The following is a 13,812-nucleotide window of genomic DNA, read 5'->3' as shown; positions in this document are numbered from 1 at the left end:
GAGAGGGGGGGGGGGGAGGCATGGAGGGCAACCGTGGATGCCAGGGACAATGTGGGAGGAGGATGGGACATTGCAGAGGGTGGGGGATGGGGAATCAAGGGTGGCAAAACAAAAGGCAAGGTATGCAGGACATAAGAATTGGAAAATTATTTGCTGAGAACATGTATGTTGATGTGCTTGATTGAGCCAATGCACAGTGTATTTTGGATGGAAAATTCATTTGTGTGTTGTGATGGTGTATAGTGAATTAATGTAGAAAATGAATAAATTAAAAAAAAAACCCAATAGACAAATGAGATTGCATCAAACTAAAAAGCTTCTGGACTATAAAGGAAGCGATTAACTGAGTGAAGAGACAGTCTATAGAATGGGAGAAAATATTTGCAAATTATATCTGATAAAGAGCTAATATCCAAAATAAATGAAGAATTCAAACAATTTAATAATAAAATAAATAACAAGCATATGCAAAAATGTTGAACATCACTAATCAATAGGAAATTTCAGATAAACCCCATGATAAGATAGTACATCACTGTAGTTATAATGGCCATTATGAAAAAAGGTGCAAAAAAACCCCAAAAACAAAGAACAGCAAATGCTGGCGACAATATAGACAAAAGGAAACTATTACAAGCTGTTGGTGGGAATGCAAAATAGTACAGCCATTATGGAAAGTAGTATGGAGGCTCCCCAATAAATTAGAAATAAAACTACCATATCATAGCAGCAATCCCACCACTGTGTATATATCAAAAGGAAATCAGTATGTTGAAGAGCTATCTGTACTCCCGTGTTTATTGCTGCATTATTGACAGTCACTAACATGAAATTAACCTCAGTATCCATCAAAGGATGAATTGATTATGAAAATATGATATCCATCAGTAGCCCCCAACCTTTTTGGACCAAGGACTACTGGTTTTATGGAAGACAATTTTTCTACAGATGGGGTGGGGGGTGGCTTTGAGATGATTCAAATACCTTACATTTTATTTCCATTATTATTACATTGTATTATATAGCGAAATAATTATGCAGCTCACCATAATGTACAATCAGTGTGAGCCTTGAGCTTGTTTTCCTGCAAGTAGACAGTCCCATCTGGGGACTCCTGTGAGAATGTAAAGCTGTCCCTGACATGGCAGGAGGCAGAGCTCAAGTAGTAACAGACCCATGGCGGGGGGCGGGTGTAAGCACAGAGGAAGCTCTGCTCACTCACCTGCTGTTCACTTCTGGCTGTGCAGCCCAGCTCCTGAGAGGCCACAGATGGGTCCTGGTCTGGGGTCCAGGGGTTGGGGACCCCTGGTATACATACACAGTGGAATATTACTCACTCACAAAAAGGAATCCAGCTGCTTTTGACAACATGGATGAACCTGGGTGACATTATGTAAGTTAAAAAGACAGTACAGAATGACCAGTACTGCATGACCTCACCTGTATGTGGAGAGCAAAGTCGACCTAGAAGTAGAGAGCAGAATAATGGTTACCTGGGGTGATGCAGCTGGGAGTGTTAGTCAAAGGACACAGCATTCCAGTTAGGCAGGAAAAATAAGTTTAAGAAGTCTGTTGTACAACACGTTGACTATCATTAATGTTATACTCTTGAAAAATGCTAGGAGAGTGGGTGTGTTTTCATCATAAACATGACAGCTGTGTAGGGTAATATGTGTGCTAATAAATTACTAATAGATTAGGTCATTCCGCTTATCACTTGTTACGTCATGTTGTACATGATAAATACATACAGTTTAATCTATTAAAATGAAAATAAAATAATTTCTAACTCAACATTCTTTTCCCATGTTTTAACATGTTTTTATGTGGAGGTTGTTAGTGTTCTTATGTCTCGTGTGCTGCTTTTCTGAACATCTGCCTCTGTCCACCTCTGCTCCTGAGCGTCTCTCGAGTTTCTCTTGAGGCCTCACATTTGCATGAAGACATTTTCATTATCAGCCGGATAAGGTAAGCTGTTGTTCTGCTTTACTTATCTCCACTATATCTCTTTAAAAATATTTTTAAATTTCTTGTATACATTCAATCACATACATCACTTAGCTCGTACAATGAATGTTCCAGCATGAATACATTTCTTGCTAGTCCAGTTGGGGAGACTATACACGTTATCATCAACAGATAATCTTACTGTTGTATTTTCCTTACTCCTGTTTTCTTAGTTTTAAGCTTTATGCTTCCACTGGAACATCCTCTCCTTAATCTTAGTTAACTTGAAAAACAGTAGTCCTGTTCCCTTTTCATAAATCTTTGTTCTTGTTCATTGCCCATAGAGTATAATAAAAATTACTTTAAAATAGTTGCATTAATAACGTCCTGAAAATGAGTTTTAAGAGCTCACATTCATAGTATTGATGTTCTTTATTCTTCTGTTATGGCATCACCTTATTCCCTGATGACAAATAAAGACATACACTTTCATTTATCTGAGAACAAATATTCAATTCAGAGATCAATGAATTGGTATCCCTCGTATACCCTGATTTTTCACATGCAATATCTTCTTTCAAGCAATAAGAACCAGAAATGTTTTCATTATAAATAATGCAATATTGATTCACTCTCAGTAGTATACTTGAAATACTTTGTGCCATATTGGATCTTTCATGCTTATGCCTTCCTTTATCTGAGGTAATGAAAATAAAACACTCAGAACAGAGTCATTACCAGATTTTTGCAACACTTGGTCATTGGGGAGTCTTGTTTCTCTTAGGTACCAGGGATTCTAGCACCTCTGGGGTTCTGGGTTAGTTTGCTGGGGCCCCTCCCTGTAATGCTTCTCTGTTTTCTGCCTTTGTGGCTCGGCTGTAAATGCTTCCCCAGACATAGGCTGTTTTCCTCCTTCGGAGCGAAATCGTGAGAGTTCCAAGGACCTCAGTTTTCACATGTAAATTAGAGCAGCTCTTCACAAGTTAAGGTATGAAGAGGGTTATTGACCATGGTGTATTTACTGAACTGTCGTGGAATGGAAGTCGAGGTGTGCTCTAGAGACCAGAAGTACGGTGTTAGAAGTGTGACCAGGGATTGCATCTGTGCTGTGACCAGTGCCTTCCCAGTGCCAGATGCTCATTTCACAGTCAAGATAGTAAGCCCTGTGCTGTAATTTTCAAATTGACAAATGATAATTTTATCTATCTGTGGGGTACCTTGTGGTTTTTAGGTGTATATGTACAGTGTGTAATGATCAAATTGGGGTTATTAGCAGATCACCTCAAACATCAATTGTTACTTTCTGTTGGAAACATTAAATGTGACATTTTGTATGTTAAAACGTTACAGAGTTTATAGAAGTATGGGGTAAAAGGAAACCCTGTGTTTTTGTTAGGAAACCTTGACTCTGTGATATTTCGTGGCTCAGAAATCAGTAAATGGCTGAGACTCAGTATTCTCCTGCCCTGCTTGATCTATATGGCTGATTTGCTTTCTTTAAAATTACATTAAGTCAGTAAGTATTGACGGAGCCATTAGATACAATCTTTATTATATGGAAATTGTGATTCAACAGTAAACTGTGAAACTTGTCAGATAAAGATTCAGTCTTGAGTAAATAATGCACAGAACTTTAAAACATGTTTACAAAGGCCTGCAGGTGACATGGTGATTTAGGTGCGGGACTCCCACCTGGCCAACTGGAGTTCAAGTCCCAAACCTGGTGGCTTGAGACTCACGGTGGGTGTGTGTGCATGTGTGCCCAAACTCCCAGAAGGAGAAGGGATTTCAGGGTGGCTATATCCCCCAGGAGATGATTTCTCACTCTCTGTCTCTCCATCTCTCTCTTTGTCTTTCTGGTGTGCACATGCACCCTATAGCAAAAAAAAAAAAAAAAAAATCTCAAAAAAAGTTCTTACAGAATAACTTCTGTCAAAATACAAATATTTTTGTCCTCCATTGACCAATATTGATGACTTCGATTTTCTTTAGCCCCAAGGAAAACGAAAGCTTAACTTTGTGGTCTGTCTGAGCAGAGATCTGACATCCTTTATTTTTATCTAGGAAAAGTTACATTACTCGTCAATAAGTAAGCAGGATTTTCTCCATCATGTATGGTATGAAATGAGTGATTAACAATTAAAGAAGAGCTCTAGAAATATTTTTGCGTGAATGATAAAATCAAACCCTTCTGGAAGAGTGTGGGCAGGTTACCTCCATTCGGAAGTCTCCCTGGCTCTCTAAATGCCCCATGCTCTCTGGAAAGTGCGACCCACCAGCTCATGGCCCTGCAGGGTATGGAGGTGTCTCCCAGCTCAGGATGCCGCATTCCCAGGGCTGCCTTCCCAGTGGTGGGCTAGTGGGGGCATGTTAGTCAGGGGAAAGGAGGGTATTGAGGTTGATCACAGGAGTTAGTGTTAGGAAGGCCTCATCAGCTGGGAGCCATTTGCATGCCCTGCCCACTGTCCTTCATGAGAACCTGAAATCTTGAGACTGAGTAGAGACAGCAGAAGTAATTTCCTTCTGGCGTCCTGTCAGGCGTTGTCTAAAGGAACGCGAGGCACAGGGGGCTCTGCCAGTGCTCTCCGTGAGGACACTCACACACTCCTCTCCCCGTGGGGAGCTTCTGACCTTCCTGCTCCTCTACCCTTCTCTGCAGTGCGTCTCCCTTCGTTGACTCACTGTGAGAACAAGGCTTCCATTCTGTGTGTCTGAACTTATCTGCTCTTGCTTTTCAAAGTTTGCTGCCCCAAATCTGTGGTTTGGGGACTGGATGAATAGCCAGATTTAAGTTCCTGCCTGGAAAGCAATTGTTTTCTTAACAGGCAAAGAGTACTTTCCCCACCTCCAGCTGCCCAGTGAGCCTCTGGTACCTGATGCCTGTGCTGGCTCTGCGTGGTTCTCAGCTCTTGTCTTGAGAAACTGATCTTCTCACTCAGGGTCTTAACTCTGTTTCTGACCCGCCTTCCTCAGGTCTGAGGTCTGCACGTGAAGGCTGAGTACCATCCTCTGGGTCAGATCAGCGGGTCTTAACTCTGTCTCTGACCCGCCTTCCTCAGGTCTGAGGTCTGCACATGAAGGCTGAGTACCATCCTCTGGGTCAGATCAGCTGCTCATAGCTTCTGTGAGCCCGGAGCTGGGGTCCCATGGGAGGCTGTCCCCAGACTTCAGTTAATCAGAGCAGGATAAGTGGAGGGCTCTGAGAAACTGCTCATGAAAATAGCCAGTATTCCGTATTTTGCAAAATAACATGGTGGGATTTTCATTTTGTTTATGGAAACAAAGTATTAAAGAAATTTCATGTTGCAAATGTGATAGCATGATTTTTATTTATTTTATTTAATAAATTTATTTACTTTAGAGAGGTTTTTGCTACAGGGTGTGTGCACTCACCAGAAAGACAGAGAGAGACAGAGAGAAAGAAAGCAGGAAATCACCCCTCGGGGGGGGGATGGCCACACTGCAATTCCTTCTCCTCCATTCTCCTCTCAGGATCTTGGGCATGCACGCACATGTGCCCGGCGTGACTGAGCCACTGGGTCTGGGACTTGAACTGCAGTCAACTACATGGGAGTCCAGCAACATAGCCATTACGTCAACTGCTGGTCCTAAGCATGATTTTTAAAGAATGGAAAAGAGAAGTTAGCCTTTAGGGAGTCCATTTCCTTCTGAGATGGCTACTGAACTTGAGCGGTGAAATATTGCTTTCAGGTACTAAAAATAAAGATTTTCTACTGAGGCTTCACCCTGCAGATTCATAGGTAGAGTGGTATTCTTCTCTTCATCTCTCTCTGTGTCTCCCTGCATCTTTTAATTAAAAAAAACTTTTTTTAAGGTAAAGTATTTTTTTTTTTTTGGAGAGGTTTTTGCTATAGGGCACGTGCGCTGACCAGATAGACAGAGACATAGAGACAGAAAGCGAGAAATCCCCCCCCGGGGGGATGGTCATGCCACAATCCCTTCTCCTCCATTCTCCTCTCAGGATCTTGGGCACGCGCGCACACACGCCCAGCGTGAGTTTTAAGCCACTGGGTCCGGGACGCGAACCGCGGTCGACTACGTGGGAGTCCAGCGGCATAGCCATTACGCTAACTGCTGGTTCCCAAGGTAAAGTATTTTTTTGACTCTCAAGTTCCTTCTTTATCTTGCTAATTCGTGCCTTTTCCCCTCTCTCATTTAGGAGAGGCACAAACCTGGGCCTTTCTGAGATGGCTACTGAACTTGAGCTGTGAACTATTGGTTTTGGTTTTCATTTTTTCTTTTTAAAATTAAAATATAAAATGTTTTTATTGTCTTTTTTTCTTTCTCTTTTCTTTTTTTCTTTTTTCTTCTTCTGTTTCCTTTTCCTGTTTCTTTTAACTTCATCCCTTCGCTGCCCAGCCTCCACGCCCTGAGTGTATATATAGGTCTTAGTAAATAGCATCCAAACATCTGAACACTATTAGAGTCAGAATATTCCTCAGTCCCCACTGAATCTGATGCAAAGGGTGAAAATTGGAATGGAAGAGATTGCAGATCACCACCTCCTGCATACCTCTGAACGCTCAGATTGAACTTCAAGAACTAGGAAGAAATGCACAATCTATCAGATGACCAGAAATCACCTCAGGGGCACAAGAAATATGAGAAAGAAGATAATACCTCTCCTCCAAGGGAGAAGGATAACTCCTCTTCTTTCACAGACAGTACAGTGGAACTCACGGAAATGTCATAAAGAATTTTGGATATTTATAGTGCCAAAGCTAACAGAGATGCAAGAGAAGAGAGACAATGAACTCCAGAAGCCACAGTAGAAAAGAGGCAATGAGTTTCAGGAGGTGAGGAAGTTCTTGCATGATCTGAAAGAGGAAATACACATTATAAAAAAGAATCAAACGGAACTATTAGAGATGAAGGCTGTAATACAGAAAATCAAAACCTCCCTTGAAAGTATTAAAAGCAGATTAGAGGGACCAGCAGTTAGCGTAATGGCTATGTTGCTGGACTCCCACGTAGTCTATTGCGGTTCAAGTCCTGGACCTGGTGGCTTAAACTGACGCCGGGCGCATGTGTGTGTGTGCCCAAGATCCTGAGATGAGAATGGAGGAGAAGGAATTGCGGTGTGGCCATCCCCTCTGGGGGGGTGATTTCTCGCTTTCTTTCTCTCTGTATCTCTCTGTCTGTCTGGCGAGCGCATGTGCCCTATAGCAAAAATCTCTCCGAAAAAAAAGAAAAAAAAGCAGACTAGATCATATAGAAGATCAAATCTCAGATGTAGAAGACAAAATCACTGGCCTAGAAAAATCCACCATGAAGACTGAGAAAATAGCCCCTCAAAATGAGAATAATATACGAGAAATACTAGATACCAATAAGTGTCCAAATGTCCAGATAATTAGTATCTCAGAAGGTGAAGGACTAATAAGGGCATTGACAATATATTCTATGAAATCCTAGAAGAAAACTTTCTAAACCTAGAGAGGCACTCAAAGATCCAGTCTCAAGAAATACAAAGAATCCCAAATACAGTCAACCCAAGAAGATCTTCCCCAAGACGCATTATAGCCTGACTGACCAAAACCACAGACAAAGATAAGATACTAAGATTGGCAAGAGAGAAATGTCAAGTTACCTACAAAGTATATTCCCATCAGGCTAACAGCGGATCTTTCATCAGAAACAATGTGAGTAAGGAAAGAATGGGAAAATATATTCAAAGTGTTCAGGGAAAACCAGCTTCAACTAAGAATACTATACCCAGCAAGATTATCCTTCATATGGGAAGAGAAGACAAGAACATTCTTAGATAAACAAAACCTGAATGAATTTACCAACACCAGACCGGTTCTCGAAGAAGTTCTGCAGGGAGTGCAATACCAGGAAAATTAAAATCAGACACACAGAAATAAGAGTTCAAAAACAACCAAGAAAATGGCCAATGCAATGGTAGAGACAAGCCTGGAGTTGAATGTTCCAGAATTTAAATGGGAAGATCGGACCATAAGAGAAGATAGATTAAGTACATGAGACAAAATTGGTGAAGTAGAATCTTAGGACTTTAGACTAAAATATTACTGATTTTTGTTTACACTTTGTTTTCCAGATTTAAGGATTTTTGTCTTGTCTTGAGTCACTGATAGGTTCATGTACCTACTATTTGAACAGAATCCTAACCTGTTTCCTGGCTTTAAATTTTGAGCAAAGCTGTCTTAGCTTTTCTTGAAATTAAAAAATATATTAAAAAATACCTATTTAATAGCCACAGTCAGCTAAGGAAAAATAAAGAGGAAGTACATTAAAGAGATGGGAGCTTTGAGGTCGAATCCTGGGCAAGGAAGTCAGGGAGTGGCACACTGCTGGACACTGCACTTGTTCCAGCTCCGTCCTGGTCAGTGTGGCTCGGCCTGTTCTTTGTCTCACATGTCCACTCTTCAGTAGAGGCCGAGGAGTGAAATGGAATGGGTTAGTTAGTGCCATTGTGTTATGGATTATCCATTGGGAACTAGCATGTACCCTTATCTAAAAGGAATCAAGCTAAAATAATCTGTGTGTCTAGAAGCAGTTACACCTTAATACTAAGCACAAGCACATTTTCAGAGCTGGCTCGGGGTAGAGGGAGTCTCCCAGGGGCACTTTCTCCCAGCAGCTAGGAGCTTGGTTTAGGGATGTAGTGAGACCCACACAGCCCTGGGAGTCCATGTGGCTCAGAGCAGGGGATCCTGATGAGCCTCTCTGAGCCTCTCCTCAGCCTGGCCTGTGGATTTGGCCTTCAGGATCTCGGTGGGAGCAGACAGGGTCCCCAGTTAGGACAAGTGCCTTCCAGCGGGTCACCAAGTCTGTGACTGTCCGAAACCTCTGCTGTTGCAACTGCAGCGAAGGGCAGATTGGGACTTGGTGCTCCTTGGGCTCCAGGGGCAACCATGTTGTGTCACAGCGTTCTCTGATTTTCCTCTAAAACTGTGTGAGATGGGACCAGCAGTTAGCATAATGGCTGTGTCACTGGACTCCCATGTGGTCAGTCAACCACAGTTCAAGTCCCGGACCTGGTGGCTTAAACTCATGCTGGGCGTGTGTGCCTGCTTGCCCAAGATCCCGAGAGGAGACTGGAGGAGAAGGGATTGTGGTATGGCCATCCCCCCTGGGGGGTGATTTCTCGCTTTCTGTCTCTCTGTTTCTCTCTTTCTGGCGAGCGCACCCGCCCTATAGCAAAAGACCTCTAAAAAAAAGAACTGCGCGAGACACAAAATTAGCAAGTATCTGCACAGCTATGTTAAAGCACCAGATGGGGAGACAGCTTTGTGGCTGTGTATTTTTGTAAACTCATTCCTTTCCCGCGGGAGGGCCCTGTTCTCTGTGGCTATGCTCCGCTCAATCCCCCGGGGTGACGAGGAACTGTCTTTCCTCCTGGAAATACAGGATTAGGCTCTGTGCCTCTGGCCACAGATGAGCAATACAAGCTGTTTTATGTTTTACCCCCATATATGGTCTTTAAAAAGTTTATGCATATTATGAAAAAAAACTATATGTGGGTTTATAAATATTACTGGTACCAAAATAAACTTATACATGAATTTGAATTCAGTAAGGTGTCTGTGCTCCCGACAGCCCAGATCTCTGGCACACGTGCATCTGGTGTGCACAGGTCTCCGGATAAGAACCCGAACCTTTCCATGTGGGTCAGTGCATGCCATAAGAAACTGTTCTTAAACATGAATTTAATTTAATTTATTTTACTTTTAAAAAGAATTATTTAATTTTATTTATTCATTCATTTATTTTATTTTGATCAAAGAGAGACTGAGAGTAAGAGAGGAAGCAAGAAAGCAAGTCACCAGATTCAGGACTTGAACCATAATCTGCCATGTGGGAGTGTCCAGTGCCTTAACCACCACACCACCTGTTGGTCCCACCAATGTGAATTTAATTTATAAATAATACTTTATTTTCAACATAATTCCCTCCATAAGTCAGCATTTTAATTATTTTTTTATATTAAAATTTTATATCAATTTTATTTGTCTATTTTAAAAATGAAATCACCTAATTATCTTAGTAAACAGATATTTTAAAGATGTCAACTGTGTGGTTCATTGCACCACTTTTTAAAAAGAGAATTATTTATTCTAAGAGAATTACTAATTTAACTTTATTTTTATTTTTTTTTTTAGAAATTTGCTATAAAAAATGTGCACTCATGAGACAGAGAGAGAGAAGAGAGGAGAGAGGAGAGAGAGGGAAAGTGAGAAAGCAAGCTGTCAGGTGTGGAACTCAAGCCATGATTGGCCATGTGGGAGTCCAACACCTTAATACCACCTGCTGGCCTCTATATATTTTATTTTATTTATCATTATAATTATAATAATTATTAAAAATTTGCTACAGAGCGAGAGAGAGAGAGAGAGAGAGAAAGCAATCCTTCAGGTATGGGACTTGAACCACAGCCATATAGGAGTCTGGGACCTTAACCACCGTACCAGCCTGCTGGCCCCATTGCTCCACTTTTGCTTTTCTTTTTGTTATCTGCATCTTTGCCCATTATTTGATTTAGAGACTTATCTTTCCTATTAGTTTTTGGTGTCATTTTAAGTAGCATGTTTGTGGATACTATTTTTGATTCATTTCTTTCTATCTTCTTCTTCTTCTTTTTTTTTTTTTTAAGAGAAATCTTTGTTCTTGGGCATGTGCACTTGCCCAAGACAGAAAGACAGAGAGAGAAAGTGAGAAAGAATCCCCCGGGGGATGCCACACCACAATCCCTTCTCCTCCATTCTCCTCCCAGGATTTTGGGCATGCATGTGCACTTGCCCGGTGTGAATTTCAAGCACCCAGATTTGGGACTTGAACCATGGTAAAGTACATGGGAGTCCATTGCCTCAACGAGTATGCCACCTACTAGCCCCTTGATTCATTTTTAAATCAACTCATTCAATACATTTGTGGTACGTTACCATTTAACTGACGCTCTGTCATTTCTTAGTATTTTATGTTGTTAAATCCTGTAACTCACACCTAAGCTTGATTTTTCATATTTAAGCTATATTTTTACTCTTATACTTTTGACTTTGAGAGTACCTGTATTTTCATATTTATCATTGTTACTGGTTATCATTAAATTAAAAATATGAATCTTTGAGAACAGTCTTCAATAATTATTGGAAACTCTGAATGTTTCTATACAGAAGAATAAAATTGAGCCTTTTATCTCATAACCACCTTCGCGTTTTTGAAATAAAAAATCGACTCAAAATTAAATTAATTTAACTTTAACTGAACTTCAACTTTGACAAATTAAATTGAAATAAAGACAATTTAAGGTGTTAGACTGTAAAACTCTTTGAAGCAAACACAGGGGGAAAACTAGATGACATTGGTTTGGACAATGTTTCGGATTTGACTTCCAAAAGTTTAGACAAAAGAAAGCAAAAGAAGACGAATGGGATCACATCCCACTAAAAAGCTGCTGCACAGCAAAGGAAACAATGGACTGAGTGGATAGGCGCCCTAAGGAATTTGTAACCACACATCTGATGCGAGGCTAACATGTGAAGTATATAAGACATCCAAGGTCTACAGCAAGAAAATAAACTAAGCGCCTATTTTTTTTTGGAGAGGTTTTTGCTACAGGGTGCGTGCGCTCACCAGAAAGACAGAGAGACAGAGAGACAGAAAGCGAGAAATCACCCCCCAGGGGGGATGTCCACACTGCAATCCCTTCTCCTCCATTCTCTCGGGATCCTGGGCACATACGCACACACACCCGGCGTAAGTTTAAGCCACCAGGTCCGGGACTTGAACCGCAGTCAGCTACATGAGAGTCCAGTGACACAGCCATATGTCATCTGCTGGTCCCTAATTGCCTGGTTTTAATATAGGGGCCAGGTGGTGGATGAAAGTGGTTTTGCCTCTTGGTACCCCCCAGAACACACAGGTCATGAGTGTGGGTGTAGAGGCAGGGTGTGGAGGCTGGGGTGTGGAGGCCAAGAACCTGCTGGCTGAGACATGAGTGGGTCAGTGTGAAAACTACTGGAGGTACTCCTCTCTCTCAGAAGAAATAAGTGAATATACATTAAACTACATTTAAAAAGATAAAAAATGTGCAAAGGATCTGAATGGACATTTCTCCAAAGAAGACACAAATGAGTAATTATACACAATTGTATTGGTCAGTGTTTTGCCAATAGTAAATTTCAAATGTTCTCACCATGAAAAATAATTGCTTTAAGCGATTGATATGTTAATTACCTTGATTTAATTACTCCACATTTTATTAACAAATCATAACACTATAACTCATAAATAAATACCACTGCAATGCTAATTTACAGTAACAGTAAATTACTCAGCTCATCTGCACTTCTTTTCTTGAGTTACTGTTTTCAAAGATGAGACGTGATCATTAGATGCCACCCATGTTTGTTGACTTCTGCACAGAATTACTAAGACTTTTTTCTCGTTATCTCTGTTTTCCTTTATTAACAATACTAAAGTGAACTCCATTTTTATTCTCAGATACATTTTCTCTTTAAAATATTCCATGATTTTATTTGACATTTGCTTTATCTTTATTTGTTAATAAAATCTGACTCAGCATTTGTCTTTACTCATCTGTCCATGTCCAGTCATTGACCATATTTACTTATTCTTAGTTAAATGTAGGCTCTTAGGGGTGATTTTTTTTTTGATTTTTCAGAAAATGTATATCTGTGAGACCAGCAGTTGGCGTGATGGCTATGTCACAGGACTCCCATGTAGTCGACTGTGGTTCAAATCCTGAATCTGGTGGCTTAAACTCATGCTGGGCGCGTGTGCGTGCGTGCGTGCCCAAGATCCCCAGAGGAGAATGGAGGAGAAGGGATTGCGGCGTGGCCATCCCCGCTGTGGGGTGATTTCTCGCTCTCTGTCTCTCTGTCTCTTTCTGGCGAGCGCATGTGCCCTATGGCAAAAACCTCTAAAAGAAGTGTCTATCTGTGATGCATTAGTGATGAATCTCTCTGTTTCGACGTACCCTGAAACCTAGCAGCTTAAATAGCAAACATCCATTACCCTGTGACTTCTTGTGGCCAAGGATCTGTGCCTGGCTTAGCTGGTTGGCTCTGGCGGTTAAGATGTTTCCTGGGCTGCTGTTCCCACAGATATGGTCACACTGCAACCCCTTCTCTGTTCCTCCTTTTGAGATTTGGTGTACACATGCCCAGTATGTTTTATAAGCTACTGGATTTGGGACTCAGACTGTACGGTTTACCATGTGGGATCCAGCCACCTTAACCACCAGGCCATGGGCTGATCTTTGAGTATTTCTGTCTCTCTTTTTTTATTTAAAAATTTTTTTAAAACTTTTTATTTGCTAAAGGGTATATGTGCTCACTGGAGAGAGCTAGAAAGAGACGGGGATAAAGTGAGAGGACACCCCCCAGCAGTGTCCAAGAGGAGAATGGAGGAGAAGGCCATCCATTGGGAGGTGATTTTTCACTTTCTGTCTCTCTGGTGAGCACATGCGCCCTATTGCAAAAAATCCCAAAAGACAAAGACAAAAAACAAAACAAACTAACCAACCAACCAAGTTATTTATTTGTCAACTGTTGGCTTCTTTGGAGTATTGTTCCCATAAACTTTTTGTAAAGTGTTACTGATTTCCCCATTCTTCCACCCAAAGATTTACCATAAATTGGATGTTTGTTATTGCTTCAATATTAGCAGAATTCATGTTACTCTGATAGTGGCTCTTTTTTTTTTTAAAATTTTTTATTAATTCACTTTACACCATCACAACACACAAATGAATTTTCCATCCAAAATACACTGTGCATTGGCTCAATCAAGCACATCCACATACATGTTCTCAGCAAATAGTTTTCCAATTCTTACATCCTGCATACCTTGCCCTTT

Source organism: Tupaia chinensis, unplaced genomic scaffold (assembly GCF_000334495.1).
Source record: "Tupaia chinensis unplaced genomic scaffold, TupChi_1.0 Scaffold000214_1, whole genome shotgun sequence".
NCBI classification, from domain to species: domain Eukaryota; kingdom Metazoa; phylum Chordata; class Mammalia; order Scandentia; family Tupaiidae; genus Tupaia; species Tupaia belangeri.
This window is presented reverse-complemented; position numbering follows the sequence as displayed.